The sequence below is a fragment of the Ranitomeya variabilis genome, chromosome 3, assembly GCF_051348905.1.
Source record: "Ranitomeya variabilis isolate aRanVar5 chromosome 3, aRanVar5.hap1, whole genome shotgun sequence".
In the NCBI taxonomy this organism is placed as follows: Eukaryota; Metazoa; Chordata; class Amphibia; order Anura; family Dendrobatidae; genus Ranitomeya; species Ranitomeya variabilis.
Window position 1 is genome coordinate 132,179,266 of NC_135234.1, and position 17,124 is coordinate 132,196,389.

At 39.8% G+C, this 17,124-nt stretch overlaps 1 protein-coding gene across 2 annotated transcripts in view; it reads left to right on the forward strand.

Annotated features, from left to right (window-relative positions):
* IL1RAPL1 (interleukin 1 receptor accessory protein like 1) overlaps nucleotides 1-17,124 on the forward strand; it is a 2,314,681-nt gene that overhangs the window by 308,409 nt on the left and 1,989,148 nt on the right. Inside the window, exon 2 of one of the 2 annotated variants that reach the window (XM_077294674.1) lies at nucleotides 3,280-3,393. The exons of the other annotated variant lie outside the window; for it this stretch is intronic. The gene's annotated coding sequence lies outside the window, so the exon portion shown is untranslated. The remainder of the gene's footprint in view (nucleotides 1-3,279; nucleotides 3,394-17,124) is intronic. 2 annotated transcript variants of the gene reach the window in all.

The following is a 17,124-nucleotide window of genomic DNA, read 5'->3' on the forward strand; positions in this document are numbered from 1 at the left end:
ATAGACTCAAGTGAGACGGAGGTGCCGGACCTGCAGAATCAGTGAATTGATTGATCTAATATATACTGCAGTAACAGCGCCTTAAAGGGAATCTGTCAGCTGCTTTTTGCCATGAAGAAAGAAGAAAAAGAATCACAAATAAAGTGCACACACAACCCATATAAAGTGAACAAGGCTTTATTGAGACAAGAAGTGCTTACAAAATATAAAAAACATTTAAAAAACATGCAAAGAACATACCCAGACAAGGATAACACCCCCCGTATATGAGGATGTGAATAAAGCGGACTCAAGGGAGTAAATAATCCCAAAAAGGATTCCAGTGGGTAGTAATTATCCACAGGTGAGAGTAGAAATAAAAATATAAATAAGCATCCACCACATGCTCAAGTGAAAAAAACCCTCAAGCCTATAAGGCTGTAAATTTCTAATTGACAATATTGCCACATAGTGGTTTGCAGAGAAAGATGTTACTCCGTATGGAACTTAATGATGATAAAAGCTAATACATGTATAAATAAATAATAAATACTTAACAATCCATAATATAAATGAGGACATCCCACATTGAGCGCATGGTAGATAATGCAAAATACATGAATAAATACATGAATGGTAATACTCACTACTCACTAGAGATAACAGAGCTCGCTTGCTCCCCACGCGTATCGCTACTCCAGGTAGCTTCGTCAGGGGAAGTGAGGAGGGGTTAGTCACGTTGGGTATAAATAGTAGTAAGTGCACTTACTAATATGATTGTCAGCACATGTGCCGGGCAACCATTAAGCAATGGAGCAGCTCCAGTCTGTCAGGGTCATGGCGTAAATATGTTTTTTGCCATCTCATCTCAGTGAATCCTAATGTCAGCATAGAGACGCTGAATTCAATGATATATCGCATAGATTACTGGGTATAGCCATCCTAACACAATCAGTGCTTTTAGATTTAGCATGAAGCACAGCTGAGAGCTGTCTCCACCCACACCAGAATCTCCATGTGCAAAGTCAATAGACAGTAAGGTGCTTATCACTGGATGGGGCATATCAGACCGGGGCTCAGGTGACTAGAGAATCACATCAATGATAAGTTTGTTGTGCTAAACAATCATTGTAAGCAAGCAGAACCTTGGAGCTTGATAAGACCCGCATCACTGAAATCTGTGCTTTATTTCCATTTGCATGCTGTATTCAGCTTACATAGCAAAAATCTGCCGACAGATTCCCTTTAATCAGAGCATTTTCTTATTTATTCTCCACCCATTTAAAAAAAAGAAGTCAATTTAATACCTCTTATTTTGCTATTGAAAAAAATCTTGAAACTAAGGCTTTAACTTCATGCCATCGAAATCAACTGCCATTGACTTGCAAAGGCTATTATTGAACTTGCAAGCAGTACAGCCAGATCCAAAAATGAAGATGTTTTTGCCTTAGATGCCACAAAGGCTTTTGAGTGGAGTTGAAATATATGTGGGCAGTGCTAAGAGAAATGGTATTTGGGCCTAATTTGTCCCGTAGAATGTAAGTCCGCAAGGACAGAGTCCTCTCCCCTCTGTACCAGTCTGTCATTGTAAATTTGTTTACTCTAAACGTTATCTATAACTCTGTACGTAATCCCTTTTCTCATGTACAGCACCATGGAATTAATGGTGCTATATAAATAAATAATAATAAAAATAATAATAATTTCATCAAATGGGTAATGCTACTGAACTGGACCCAGACAGTTAGAATAACAGTTAATGGGGATATTTCGCAGAGTTTTGCTTTTAGCTATTGCAATAGAACATTTGACCTTTATCATTAGACAACACCTGGGTATTAGGGCTTTAATATTGGCAAAAAGGAATGCTCTATACGCAGATGATCACCCTGTATGTGGATGATTTGCTGTTAATTATTGACAACTTGAATATCCCATTAACAACTGATAACATTTCTAAATTTTTATTTTCTCGCCTTAATTTTAAATGGTCGAAGCTGGCACTTGGCATTGCTCTCCCTGGAAAACAATGTACATCTTTGAACAAAAGAATCTTTAGCAATCCCGGTTGTGCAAAAGTTCAAATACCTAGGCATTTATGTTGCCAGTGAGGTTAATAACTACATCCCTTTAAACATGAACCCTCAAATAGTTGAGTCAAGAAATAAAGTCACATCATGGGCAAAACTACCCCTCTCTGTCCTTGGCAGAACAAACCTCAATAAAATTTGTCTAGTGCCCTCTGTACTCTATGCCCTGCACAATTCTCACATCTGGATCCCAAAAGCACTGGTTTAAAAAATGCATAACATTTTCTGGGAACTGGTAAAGAAAAAGGGAATTCTTAGAATAAAGCTAGAAAATTGCAGTTGACTAAGGATCAGGGCGGTCTAGCTCTTTATAATGCATGGAGGTATTTTCTGGCCTATCTGCTTCAACATTTCAGGGGATGGGCACTGGAGAAGACTATAGATGCAGAAGCTGTAGTGCTTAAATACCTGGGCTGATGGGATAATATTTTGGAACTCCTAGAGTCAAATATACTCAAAGCCAAATATAGTAATGCCCTGACCCTAGCTCTGATACATAAAGTGTAGTGGACCTGTAAAAAGCTGTAGGGTATGGGGGACTATTCTAAATGTATTCCTATATGGAATAATCCAGGTTTGAGGGAGCTCTGTCATCTGGAAGGGTTTGGAAAATGGGAGAAACAAGGGCTGAAATACTAATATCAGTTTTATTTGGATGGACACTTCTGTATATTCGATCACCTAAAACAGATTTTCCAATTATTAAACTTTTATTTCTACAAATACCTACAGATGAAGCACGCTTTAAATTGCCCAGGAAAGCATATTTGATCTCACAATTTCTTCAAACATGCTTCTGGACTTTGTTGTACAAGCCAAAGTAACTAAAGGCATAATTTCATTAATGTACAAATCTTTGTAATGCATTATTTTGGTCTTTATCAGGTCTCAATTGGAAAGGGATGTAGGGTACATTTCTCCAGAAGAATATGAAGTTATTTTAGAATGCCCTGGAAAGGTGTCTTTTAATGTGGCGCAGAGAAGATCCCAATTATTTCTTATCCATAGACGGTATAGAACCCCAACAATTGTGCTAAAAATGAACCTCAGATTGAATGATCAGTGTCCAAGATGTTACAAAAAGGGGTAGATTTGGTCCATATGTTCTGGTCATGTCCCAGATTTGGAGAATTGTGGGATAACATGGCTAGGCTGGTTAGAGAAGTATATATCATTCGACTGCCTCTGAATGCCAAATCTTGTGTTTTAGGCTGTGTGGGAGATACAGTATTGGAATCTCTACTTCATTGCGACTGGCCATAAAATAATTCTTTACCACAGAAGAAAGTCTATTGCTAAACATTGGCTGTCCACCTACAATAGAGTAAGTGATCCTGTTCTTAAATGCTACGATTTTGATAGACATAAAGATTTACTGTAAGAGGTGTGTAACAGTCAAATTTGGGAAGCAGTGCAGAGACAGGATTAAATGCCCAACAGCGGTATCTGAAGCACTTGCTAGAGATGTGATCATTAATATGTTTATTCTTGGATAATCCTTGCACTGCCAGAAAGATAACTATAATTGATCACTGAAAAAATAGCCCTTATTTATATGTAATTTCATTGGTTTGCATTCCAAACAAGGGTGGGTGGTTTTTAGGGTGGGAATGAGCAGGTTGGAGTAAGGGGTTGCTTTCATTCATATCCATGATCTTGATCTTTTCATATGCTGTTTACTAATGTGCCTTTTACTCTTTGTAAATATCACTGTTCTCATGTGATCTGGTACTTTCCATATTGCTATGTTTACACCTCAATAAAACAGTTTTTTTTATAAACTCCCCCCACAAAAACAGTAAATCTTGATCAATTTCAGAGCACGTGTCTCAAATTGATTCTTTCATCACTGGTGGTTTCCGCATTGCTTGTTCAGCTAATGACCAAATTATAATAGTAATGATTAAAAATCACCAGCAATAATCATAGAGCATAGAGTCCTATGTTAAAATATTTACCTTCTAATATGATATTGGTCATTTACAGTGCAGTAAAGGGGTATTCTTACTGCTAGTGCTGCATAAATATTTCTCTCAGTAACAAACACTTTTGTTTTTTCTGTAAGGATCCGTTCACATTATGTTTATCGACTCTGTACATACTGTATCTCTTATTTTTGTCATAAACTTACATGTGCAATGCATTCCAAAAAGACACTCTTTTGGCCTTAGTTAAACAAATTTAGCGCTATGGGTGAGATGACAACACAAGCGTGGACATCAGAAATCTTCCAGTATACACATTAAACATACATTAAAAACTTCTGCTATGAACATACCCTAACTCTGACAACATGATTTCAAAGACATGACAGTAAAGGTACAAAGTTTCTAAAATCAAATCACACAGCAATATATCATAATTGTATGTCATAACTTTTTTTTAGAAACACATCTCCATTTTATTGGATGCTAAAATTTGAGAACATTGTAGAACATTTTTAATACAACATTTACACTAATTAGTGAAATTCCAATGGACCTCAAGCACAATCCTGTATTGGCAAACAATTTTGACTTTTGCGAAAGAACCACTGTCCTAAGTCCTAATATAAATTAAGCTTCTATGTCCTTCTCTGGACCATACTAATAAATATCTGGTCCACCTATGAATAGACACAAAAGAAAATTTATAATGGCTTCAATCAACCAATTAATTGGTCATCTTGGTTAGAGTCTATATCCTTATTAATTGCTGAATAGTAAGTCAAGAAAATTCAATGAGATGCTGACTGGACAAAAGCTGGAGAAGATTCCACATTTCAGTTTCAGCAAAAGACAAAATGCTCACAATGTAAGCCTTAGCTTCTAGTCATTAGTGGCAAAACATGACACAGTACAATCTGACATTAAAATAAACTATATACATACCTATTCAAAACTAATTTGGCTGTTGTGGAAAGAATGCTACAAAGTATGAATGCTTTCAAAACTAGATGGTGTTAGGGTTGGTGGAATGCACAGGGTATATATATATATGTATTATTGGGTGCGTTCAGAACCCAGTGTCCACCGTGCAGGAGAGGAACCTGCTGCTGGCAAATGGCGGTGCTATATGACGGTATAAGCAAACTCTGTTAACTCCACAGAATTTCTAGGAACAAGATGGTGTGCCCTGTTAACCTCACAGAGGTATACAGCTACCAACCAGAGCAAACTGTGGTCATGCAGTCAGAGAAAACAGACAAACAACTCTTCACCGAAGGTGCCGGTATTCTAGCGGCTTATTTCAGCAAAGGCACTGAATACACTCATACAAACTCCTCACCGGAGGTGCCAGTATTCTAGGGGCTTATTTCAGCCAAACCCTAACCGCATCCAAACATGACCACACTGGCGCTGAGCTCATAGACATTGGTTTAAAACTAGTGCATGGCCGTGCGGCCATGCAATTTTTTTTATAGCTGCAGCAACTTCAGGACCTTCCTAGAGGACTAATGGGAGCTGCTGTAGTATCTGAGCAAGTTCAAGACCTTCCGAGAGGACCAATGGAAGCTGCTGCAGTATCTGAGCATGTGACCCCCGACCTCCAATGACAGGTCTTACCCTGGGCATGCTCAGAAGGGGAAAAGCAGGACTTAGTCCCAGAGATATCTGCTCGCCGCTGACCAGTACTGGCTACAAAGGCAGAATCTGGAAGAACAGTAGTAACCAGTCACCCAGTATCACCCTGAGCAGGCTCCGTGATTGGTCCGTGACCGCTCATGTGACCGGTCACCTGACCGTGACGTCATCGAAAGTCCTTCACGCTCTGCAATTCTTAGGAACGGAGGCAGACGCTTGCAGCAGTGACAGCCGGGCTTCTCGGAGGGGTGAGTACATACATATTTTTTTTTTTTATTCTTTATTTTTTACATGAATATGGATCCCAGGGCCTGAAGGAGAGTCTGCTCTCCTTCAGACCCTGGGAACATCCAGGATCACTCCTTGCACATGCCGTACCTGGCGTATAAGACGACCCCCGACTTTTGGGACCATTTTTAGGGGTTAAAAAGTCGTCTTATACGCCGGAAAATACGAGTAAGTTGAAACAGTCATTAACTGTAATAGACACAACTTTGTAGATGACTTTAGCTGGGTGAGCAATAGTTGCTACAATGGTGAAGTTGTAGAAGACAGTTTTATGCCACAGGTCAATCAACATGAGTACAGCATCAAGATAGAAAATAGTTTTACAACATCAGTGAGGTCTCTCCTAAGCAAAGATTTCAAAGCAAAATTTAAGTTGTGTCATAAAAGCTCTTTTAAAGAAACACCAATACATGGGCAACATTGAAAACTGTAGTTGCAGAGGTTACACAATGGAATTTAGTTTAGCAGATGAAAGACACATCAAGTTGACTTCCATAAATCATAAGATGTCCATGAGTGCCCTCAGTTAAAAACATGGCAGCAATCAATATAACCCAATTGCACCCTTCTATTGTTGCCAAAAGTGATCTTCATGTAAGAACTGCTGCTGAAAAGATTTTTATTTGACATGGAAACAAGACCAAGTGACTCAAGTAAGCACAAAAACATTAGAAATGGGCTGCAGAAATTGCCAAAATGTGAAGAGCTGGAAAGGAGTCTGTAGGCAACAGTGAAGGTTTTATGCAAGTGTCTTAACAGGGCCGGTTTTAGGTAAAGTGGGGACCTAGGCAACAGTTTAAAATGGGGCCCCAAATCCTACCATGCTGCCCATCACACAGAAGCATTTCTGTTCTATTTACATGCGCTGAGTTCAGGCCGCTAAATGAGTGTGATTGACAATATTGAAGTCATTTGCTTGTTTCCCGGCTTCTTTACACCAACTGAGAAAGAATTATGGGAACAGAACAATCACTATTAGATCCATCTGTTCCCATACAGTATCAAGTTGTCAGCAGCACATCTACAGTTTACATCGGCGATGTGCTGCTGTGAACAATGATTTTTGTTTCCGCATAAACAGTCCAATCACTCAAGGAATATGCAACATTTTGCTTGTTTAGTATAACACACTCCATAGTCCTCCACATAATATAATGTGCACCACTGTCCTCCATATTGAAAAAAGGAAACCCCATAGTCCTCAATATAATATAGTGCACTACATAGTCCTCCATATAGAATAATACACCCCCCATAGAGTATATTGAAGCCCCTTATACAATATAATCTAGCCCCCATAGAATATAATGCAGTCCCCCCACAAAATACAATGTAGCCCCCTCATAGAGTATGATACAATCACCCCTTATAGAATATAATAAATTTAATACATAGAATAAAATGAATGCATGGAATATAATGTAGCCCCCTTAGAATATAATACAGCCTACTTCCTCATAGAATATAATGTAGCCCCATCAAAGAGTATGATGCAATCCTCCCTCATAAAATCTAATACAGCCCCCCATAGAATATAATACAGCCCACCTCCCCATAGAATATAATGTAGCCCCATCAAAGAGTATGATGCAGTCCTCTTCATAGAGTATAATACAGCCCCCATAGAATATAATGTAGGCCTCAGAATATAATGCAGCCCACCTCCCCATTAAATATAATGTAACCCCAACAGAGTATGATGCAATCCTCCCTCATAGAATATAATACAGCCCCCCATAGAATATAATGTAGCCCCCAGAAAATATAATACATCCCCCCATATAATATACAGTAGCCTCCATAGAATATAAGGTAGCCCCCCCGAAAATGGACCCACAGTCCAGTACTCATTGATATATTAAAAAAACACACACAATCCTCACCTCTCCTTGTGCTCTGCTCTGCTCCCAGCTCGGCTCCGGTCTCAGCAGCTGCACTCTGCCCAGCACACAGCAGGTACGCGATGAAGTGACGTTATCATGCACCCACAGTGTCAGAGGCAGAGGGGAATAATGGGCGAGGGAGCGTCAGCTGACGCTTTCTCTCCTCCATCATTGCTTTGAACTGTACTGGCGTCTTAGACGCCTGTATAGTTGTCCAAAATTAGAAAAAAGTGAAGCGCACTCACCGGTGATGAACCAACGAATTTATTCGGACATAAATTATGTGCTAAATATCAGAATAAGGACACCGGAAGCTAGATAGCCAGTAAAAAATTCAACATTTTTATTAGATTACATACACATGAAATATTAAAAAACAGTAGCAGACAGTGGAGGTACCGTAACAGAATATACTGTCTGCATGGAGGAGTGTACCATAAATACGCCTATAAATGATCAAATGATCCCAAGAAAAATTGCTATAACCATGCTAAATGCAGTATTAATGTACACTTGTGGCACATATGGCCTATATCCTAAATAGGTAACAAATAAATAAAGTGCAATTGAATATAATATGTCACAGTGGACAATTTAAATATAGGGTGCCAAATAAAGGAAGGGCCGTTTGAATAGAGATGTGCCTAATACATATTAACAAAAAATACCTCAGCTGAACACATACCACATGTAGAATAAATCAGTGCAAGTGGATGTGGATGCAAGTGGATGTACAGCGGTTGGTAACGGCGCTCGTCTCAACACGCCGGCTCCGACGTCACAGCCGGTCAGCGTCACAGGGGCCTGTCCAATCCCCTGCCCGACGCGTCAGAGCAGGAGGTGGAGTCAGCCACAGTAAGGACGCGTCTCTGCAGTAACCCGAAGCCGGAAGTATCCACGAGCGCACACCGCAATAAATGAATGCAGTGGGATGAAAAAAAGGTTTGTAAACTGCCTACATACAAAGATAACAGATATATCGATCTGAAAAAGGCCGTTTAAGGTCTGAATATCACCTACGTGAAAAAGAAAAGTGTCCAGTGCAAAAATAAAATGCAAATAAAAAGGTGTTATGTGCATGTTATTAAAAGCAGAAGGGGGGCAATTATTGGTGCTGAGTACAAGTGCTGATGGTTAAAATCCTACATACATAAAGAAGATGTAGATAAAAATAAACACTAATATTGAACATTACTCATATAACAGGTCATATATATGAATACAACCCTGTTGACATATAAAGTGCACAAGTGCCATTAAACATAAATGAATAAATATATATATGTGCCACCCTTAGGGATATATACATATAAGGAATATTGGATAAAATACAGTGTCTATATACAAGAACAAAGATATTATATATACAATACAGTAAGAATAAAGAAAAAAGAAAAACATATGTAACATATGTAGACAGGAATCATTTTTGATTGATGTGCATCCCAGAGCATAAATAGAGGTATCCAATAAGAAGACCAACCGCTGTAATAATCAAGCCGAATATGAAGAGATAACGGGAGCTAAAAGAACTAAAAAGAACACTTGTTAAAAACAAATAAAAACACATACCACTAAATATATTAAACACTAAAGAAAGGGGGCAAAGCTAAGCACCTCATTTAGACCAAAGGGCTGAACCGAATTGACTTTAGAGATCCACTGAGCTTCCATTTGTGCCAGAGTCTTCTTCCAATTCCCTCCTCTTTGATCTACGTACACTTTATCAATTCCAATGACCCTAAGGAGATTAGCATTGCAATTATGGTGGGATTTGAAATGCCTTGGTACTGGTTTAAGCAGGGATAGATCATCAATTTCCCCTGCATTCACAATGTCCTTATAATGTTCTCTCACTCTTATTTTTAGTGCTCTGGATGTCAATCCCACATAGATCTTGGGGCAGGGGCACTTTGAATAATATATCACCCCTGTTGTATTGCAGGTGATATGTTGTGTTATTGTAAAAATCCTTCTCTCATCACTGGAAGTGAATGTAGAGGCCGGTACAATGTTGGGGCAGGCAATGCAGTTCTTACAGGGGAAACATCCCCATTTCTGCCCTTTTGATCCAAATGCTTTTTGTATACTGGGGCCTGCATAATAACTATGTACCAGTTGGTCTTTCAGGTTACTAGATCTTCGATATGTTATGGACGGATGAGCAGGTAGATGTTTCATCAAATCTTTATCAGTCTGTAAAAGTGGCCAGTATTTTTTCAAAGCATCCCTCATCAGATTCCATTGTGCAGTATAAGTAGATATGAATCTCACCTTTTGTTCTGCCTTCGGCTTGACCTTGGTTTTCATTAAGGGTACCGTCACACAGTGAAATTTCCATCGCTGCGACGGCACGATTCGTGACGTCGCAGCGTCGTATGAATATCGCTCCAGCGTCGTAGACTGCGGTCACACTTTGCAATCACGGTGCTGGAGCGATGCCGAAGTCCCCGGGTAACCAGGGTAAACATCGGGTTACTAAGCGCAGGGCCGCGCTTAGTAACCCGATGTTTACCCTGGTTACCAGCGTTAACGTAAAAAAAACAAACAGTACATACTCACATTCCGGTGTCTGTCCTCGGCGTTCTGCTTCTCTCCACTGTGTAAGCGCCATAGCCGGAAAGCAGAGCGGTGACGTCACCGCGTCACCGCTGTGCTCGCTTTCCGGCCGGCAGGCGCTCACACAGTGCAGAGAAGCTGAGACGCCGGAGGACTGACACCGGAATGTAAGTATGTACTGTTTGGTTTTTTTACGTTTACGCTTGTAACCAGGGTAAACATCGGGTTACTAAGCGCGGCCCTGCGCTTAGTTACCCGATGTTTACCCTGGTTACAAGCGAACACATCGCTGGATCGCTGTCACACACAACGATCCAGCGATGTCAGCGGGTGATCAAGCGACGAAAGAAAGTTCCAAACGATGTGCTACGACGTACGATTCTCAGCAGGGTCCCTGATCGCTGCTGCGTGTCAGACACTGCGATATCGTAACGATATCGCTAGAACGTCACGAATCGTACCGTCGTAGCGATGGAAATTTCACTGTGTGACGGTACCCTAAGGTGGAACGAGTCATCTTGGCTGCTCTATGGAATCCTCTTTTAATGCTTCGCCTTGAATAGCCTCTATCCTCAAACCGTGATGAAAGGTTCTCTGCCTGCTCAGAGAAGAATTGGTTATTGGAACAAATCCTCTAGATCCTAATAAATTGCCCAGTAGGTATTCCCTGAATTAGAGCTTTAGGATGGAAGGAGGTGGCGTGCAAAAGAGAGTTCACTGCCGTTTCCTTTCTGAACACGTTTGTCTCAAGAAAGCCACTAGATCCCCTAGTGATCTGATTATCCAAAAAGTCTAAGGAAACCAGGGGTGATATATTATGCAAAGTGCCCCTGCCTCAAGATCTATGTGGGATTGACATCCAGAGCACTAAAAATAAGAGTGAGAGAACATTATAAGGACATTGTGAATGCAGGGGAAATTGATGATCTATCCCTGCTTAAACCAGTACCAAGGCATTTCAAATCCCACCATAATTGCAATGCTAATCTTCTTAGGGTCATTGGAATTGATAAAGTGTACGTAGATCAAAGAGGAGGGAATTGGAAGAAGACTCTGGCACAAATGGAAGCTCGGTGGATCTCTAAAGTCAATTCGGTTCAGCCCTTTGGTCTAAATGAGGTGCTTAGCTTTGCCCCCTTTCTTTAGTGTTTAATATATTTAGTGGTATGTGTTTTTATTTGTTTTTAACAAGTGTTCTTTTTAGTTCTTTTAGCTCCCGTTATCTCTTCATATTCGGCTTGATTATTACAGCGGTTGGTCTTCTTATTGGATACCTCTATTTATGCTCTGGGATGCACATCAATCAAAAATGATTCCTGTCTACATATGTTACATATGTTTTTCTTTTTTCTTTATTCTTACTGTATTGTATATATAATATCTTTGTTCTTGTATATAGACACTGTATTTTATCCAATATTCCTTATATGTATATATCCCTAAGGGTGGCACATATATATATTTATTCATTTATGTTTAATGGCACTTGTGCACTTTATATGTCAACAGGGTTGTATTCATATATATGACCTGTTATATGAGTAATGTTCAATATTAGTGTTTATTTTTATCTACATCTTCTTTATGTATGTAGGATTTTAACCATCAGCACTTGTACTCAGCACCAATAATTGCCCCCCTTCTGCTTTTAATAACATGCACATAACACCTTTTTATTTGCATTTTATTTTTGCACTGGACACTTTTCTTTTTCACGTAGGTGATATTCAGACCTTAAACGGCCTTTTTCAGATCGATATATCTGTTATCTTTGTATGTAGGCAGTTTACAAACCTTTTTTTCATCCCACTGCATGGTAACACAAACCCCATTCAAACCCCTGAATAAACACACATGACACCAAATTTTGTTGGAAGAAAATGGCCGTGGCGTTTTATTTTGAGTTACTTAAAAGATATAATTTAATCCAATAACCAACTATAAACCAATTTGAACAAATAAATTAAAGTTATTCCAATTCATTACCAATCCACCCGTATTTAACGGGCGATTCTCCCACAAACAAACGCCACGACAGCCTATAACAGAAAAAGCAAAATTTAAAGGGAGGGAGGGTGGGGTCTTCAGTTCTTCATCAGGTGACTGACCGACAGCTGATGGAACAGCTGATTATATAGTAAATAATCTTCCCGCACTTTTCCCACAGGCCAATCAAAATCTGATAAAAAGTGCGGTAATAACTAGCTAAAACCGGTCTGAACCTGCTCACGCACAGCGCAGCTTACTTAGTGAAAATTAACCCTTTCATATATAAACTTTGATTCCATAAAGCCTACTGAATCTCCATGTTAAAATCACAATAGTGAACCCCTTTAGGTTTGAAATTGAAATACATGCAGGGGCTGTGTTATCATGCGACCCCCCATGTATTCTCTATGGGGGGGGCGTCCATGGTAACACAAACCCCATTCAAACCCCTGAATAAACACACATGACACCAAATTTTGTTGGAAGAAAATGGCCGTGGCGTTTTATTTTGAGTTACTTAAAAGATATAATTTAATCCAATAACCAACTATAAACCAATTTGAACAAATAAATTAATGTTATTCCAATTCATTACCAATCCACCCGTATTTAACGGGCGATTCTCCCAAACGCCTCTCCTTGAAAAGGTGAGGCCCCCCCAAAACGCCAAAGCCATTTTTCAATCGAAGATTGAAAATCCAAGTTCAAAATGTCCAAGCCCACCTCAGACAAATGGACCAAATCCCTTCTGTACATTCCCGGAATTACTTCTTCTAATTCTACATGCCTTAAGGAAAAACTGTCGGTTAGAGACATAAATTTTTCCATTACTCTGTTAAGTCTTTTCCGTATTTTTTCAAGAAAAATCATGTTATTATTAAACCATAAAAATCTCGGTATTATTTCTGAAAAAACAAAAGTAGAATTAAAAAATTCAGTCCTTAAAATGGAGATATCCCTCCTCATTGAAGCAATTAGATTAAGCGTGCTAACTTTACCCAAATCATTACCACCTAAGTGTAATATAATCAAATCGGGATGAGGCCAAACTTTCTTCAATCTTCTCAATTCTTCTACCAGTTCCCTCCATTGCATTCCACGCCTGCTAAACCAGAAAACTCTAAGAAAAGATGCATTAAAAGAAAGATTTTTTGAATAAGATCTGACACTCGCCCTTTTTTCGGCCCAAAATACATAGGAATGTCCGATAATCCAAACAGATAAAATACCTGAAAAGGAACCAAACATTAAGAAAGATATAAATCAGGACGAACATAAAGCTTAAACCTATTAGACTCCCATCTACCTATAGACTTTATCTTGCTATCGCGGAGACCAACCCTGGCGGCCTCTGTCGCCGCCCCGATCCGAAAAGAATGAGAGGAAATTTTTTGGGCTGACAAATTCAATGTTTTCAAGCATTTTTTGAGGATAAAATTAAACTGAAAAATAGTTGCTGGATCACCATTAACGTGAATAAAAAATGGACCCTTAACTCTAGGGCGTAATAGCGCCCATCTCTTGACATTGGAAACGGGGCATATGACTCCGTCTGAGATAGCATTTAGACGAATAGAGGAGCCTCTGCCCATCTGGTCCGTCTTTGATTTCCTAATAATTAATATGACATGAGAATGAAATATCTGAACATCATCAAAAGACAGACCAGAAGGAAGAGACTTCTTCTGGGATACTAATTCACTCACCCTAAGAGCAGCAAAAAAGGCAAGGGAGAAGGCAGTAGAGAAAAGACAGGCTTCAAACTCATTAATACAAACCGAGGGGAGAGATGAACAAAGGTCCTTCAATAGTTTAAAGGAGATGGGTCGACGATCATCTGGTTTAAAATGAGTCTTTTTAAACCCCTTTAAAAATTGCTTAACATGAAAAATATCTGACATCGGCCTTACCCCCAACAACTTAAGAAAAAATGATGTTCCTGCAACAGTTTTTGATAAAGCCGAAAAGGATAAGCCTCTCCGGACCAGATGATCTAAAAAACTAAGTGCTAATTCCACACTACAATTCCCATGGGGATGATTCTTAACCAAACAAAAATCCGTCCACAGCTTCCATGCTGCCGAATAGTCGGCCCATGTTCTATCTGACAATGATCTGGCAATGAAGTGTGAAACTAAACCTGAATCACATTCCATATCCAATGTGGGCAGAAAACTCTGTTCTCCTCCAACTTCATGGACTCCTTCTGGCGGTGACAAACATAACCTGTATTACCATCATATGCTTTAGCGGAAAGAGAGGCTTTAATCCAGATGTTAAATTCCAAGCAAATAAATACTATATTTCTAATTATCTTAGCAGCCCACTTATTTTTAGATGAAAGAGTATTCAGGGCAAAAACTACACCGTGGTTATGAGAAGAAAATAAGATTCTGCTATCCTTCAAAAAAGCACCCCATAGCTGAAAACATACGAATATTGAAAATAAATCCAAAACCATCTGGTTATTCAAAACCCGAAGATCCCGCCAAGCGGACGGCCAAGACTCTGATGCCCAACGAGATTGTAGCGAAACAGAGAATCCAAAAACACCGTCAGAATAGTAATGCAAACCGATAACTTCCGCAGATACAAAAGGATTCTGCCATATAGTCCTACCGTTAAAATCAGATAAAAACTTCAACCAAATCCTAAGATCATCCTTCAACTCCTTCCCCAGGCGTATATGAGACTTAGGGGAATGATGACCTACTGTGGCATCATATAGCCCCCTAGAAAACACCCTGCCAATAGGAATTATTCTCAACGCGAAATTCAAAAGTCCTAACAGGGACTGTAACTCTTTCAGCGTCACTTTTTCTAGCATCAAACAGCGAGAAATTGAAGATTGTAACTTAAACAATTTCTCAGGTGGCAAAGAGCAGGACATATTATGAGAGTCTATCTCAATACCCAAAAACTCCAATGACGTACAAGGATGCACTGTCTTCTCATTTGCAATCGGGATACCAAATCTTTCACATACTTCCAAAAACCTATCTAGCAAGCACTGACATTTTACAGCCCCAGATGGGCCAACAAACAAAAAGTCATCGAGATAGTGTAACATACCACCTCCAGAAAAATCGAACTCCACTACCCATTGAATAAACTTAGAAAAAGATTCAAAATAAAAACATGAGAGAGAAAATCCCATCGGGAGACACTTATCAAAAAAGAACATATTATTAAAAGAGAAACCCAAAGAGTTGAACCCATCCGGGTTAACCGGTAATATCCTGAATGCAGATTTTATGTCCGATTTTGCCATAAGGGCATCGCGACCAAATTCCCGTAACAAATCTAACGCTACATCAAAAGACGTATATTGAACTGAACAATTATAACCTGCTACTTCATCATTCAGCGATTCACCTTTAGGATACGATAAATGATGTATCAATCTAAAGGACCCACTTTCTTTTTTAGGGACTACTCCCAACGGTGAAATCCTGAAATTCTCAAAAGGAGGGGTATTAAACGGACCTGCCACCCTCCCTAATTTTAATTCCGCTAATATTTTTTCTTCTAATACATGTGGAAATTCAAGCGCAGACGGAAGGTTAGCCACCTTCTTGCAACCTGTGCCTGAAAATGGGGGTACAAAGAACCCATGTAAAAAACCATTATAAAGAAGCAAACTACTCTCCTGGTTTGGATATATTTTTAACCATGGAACCATGTTTTCCAGGTTCACTGGTGTCGCTGCCCTTAGAAAAGGCTTCTCTGCTGCCAGCATGCTGAATACCTTGCATCTGCTTTTTATAGCATTTGGACATCGGGTGCATATTCCCACAAAATGAGCATTCATGTCGAAATCGGCAATTCTGGGCCCATTTACATGATGACTCGTTATACGCAAAACATACACCTTTTCTTGTCGTGGGATTGGGATTTTGTTTCTGGGCTGAAAACCTCTGGGGAATCATTAAGTTAACCCATAACCCTACGTCCTTTGTACCCCAAGTTAAATTAGGGAACATCGATAATTTCTGCCTGAATGCTTCATCGTACAGAAGCCAAGCCATGCCTCCGAAGTTACGGTATGCCTCTAAAATCGAGTCTAAATGCTGAAATAGCCCAGAACATAAATTTGGAAATTTCTCACCTAGTACAGCAGAGTAGATTGAGAAAGCTTGGATCCAGTTATTAAATGATTTAACCGGACCAGCTTTCCGTTTATCCTCTGAATCCTCCTTTCTTTCAAATCTACCCTGCTGTTCTCTACCAGAAGGCAAAAGGGAAAAAATATCCACAAATGCCTTGCTCCATATCAAATCTTTCACCGCAGGAGCTAAATGAAAGCCCAGCGGTGAAATGTCACATGAAAGAGATTCTTTCACTAGAATCTCTGGCATACCTGGTTTAAGCACCGGGATACACCTACCAGGATTGCTATCATTGAAAAGATACCTGGGAAGGGGGCTATTTATGCCACCGCCCAGATATTCCTCCAATGCTTCCCTCACTAAACTTTTTACATTAAGGGGGTTTACAGACAAGGGGACATTAAAGCTCTCACCACCTCCGTGAAGCCTTCGATCCTGCGCGGTGCGGGTGTCAGCACTCAAGCCTGCTCCAGCAGGCGAATGCTCTTGCTGAGGAAGATACGTCGTTTCCCTGCTGTGCACAGCAGGTGGATTCATCCAGGACATGGCCGCTGAAGATGTTGGAGCCGAGGGGATTGTCATGACGCTCTCATCACTGGGCAGCTCAGCGTCGTGCCTCAGTCCCTGGACCGCTGAGGCGCTTGTACGGCCAGAGCGGTTAGAT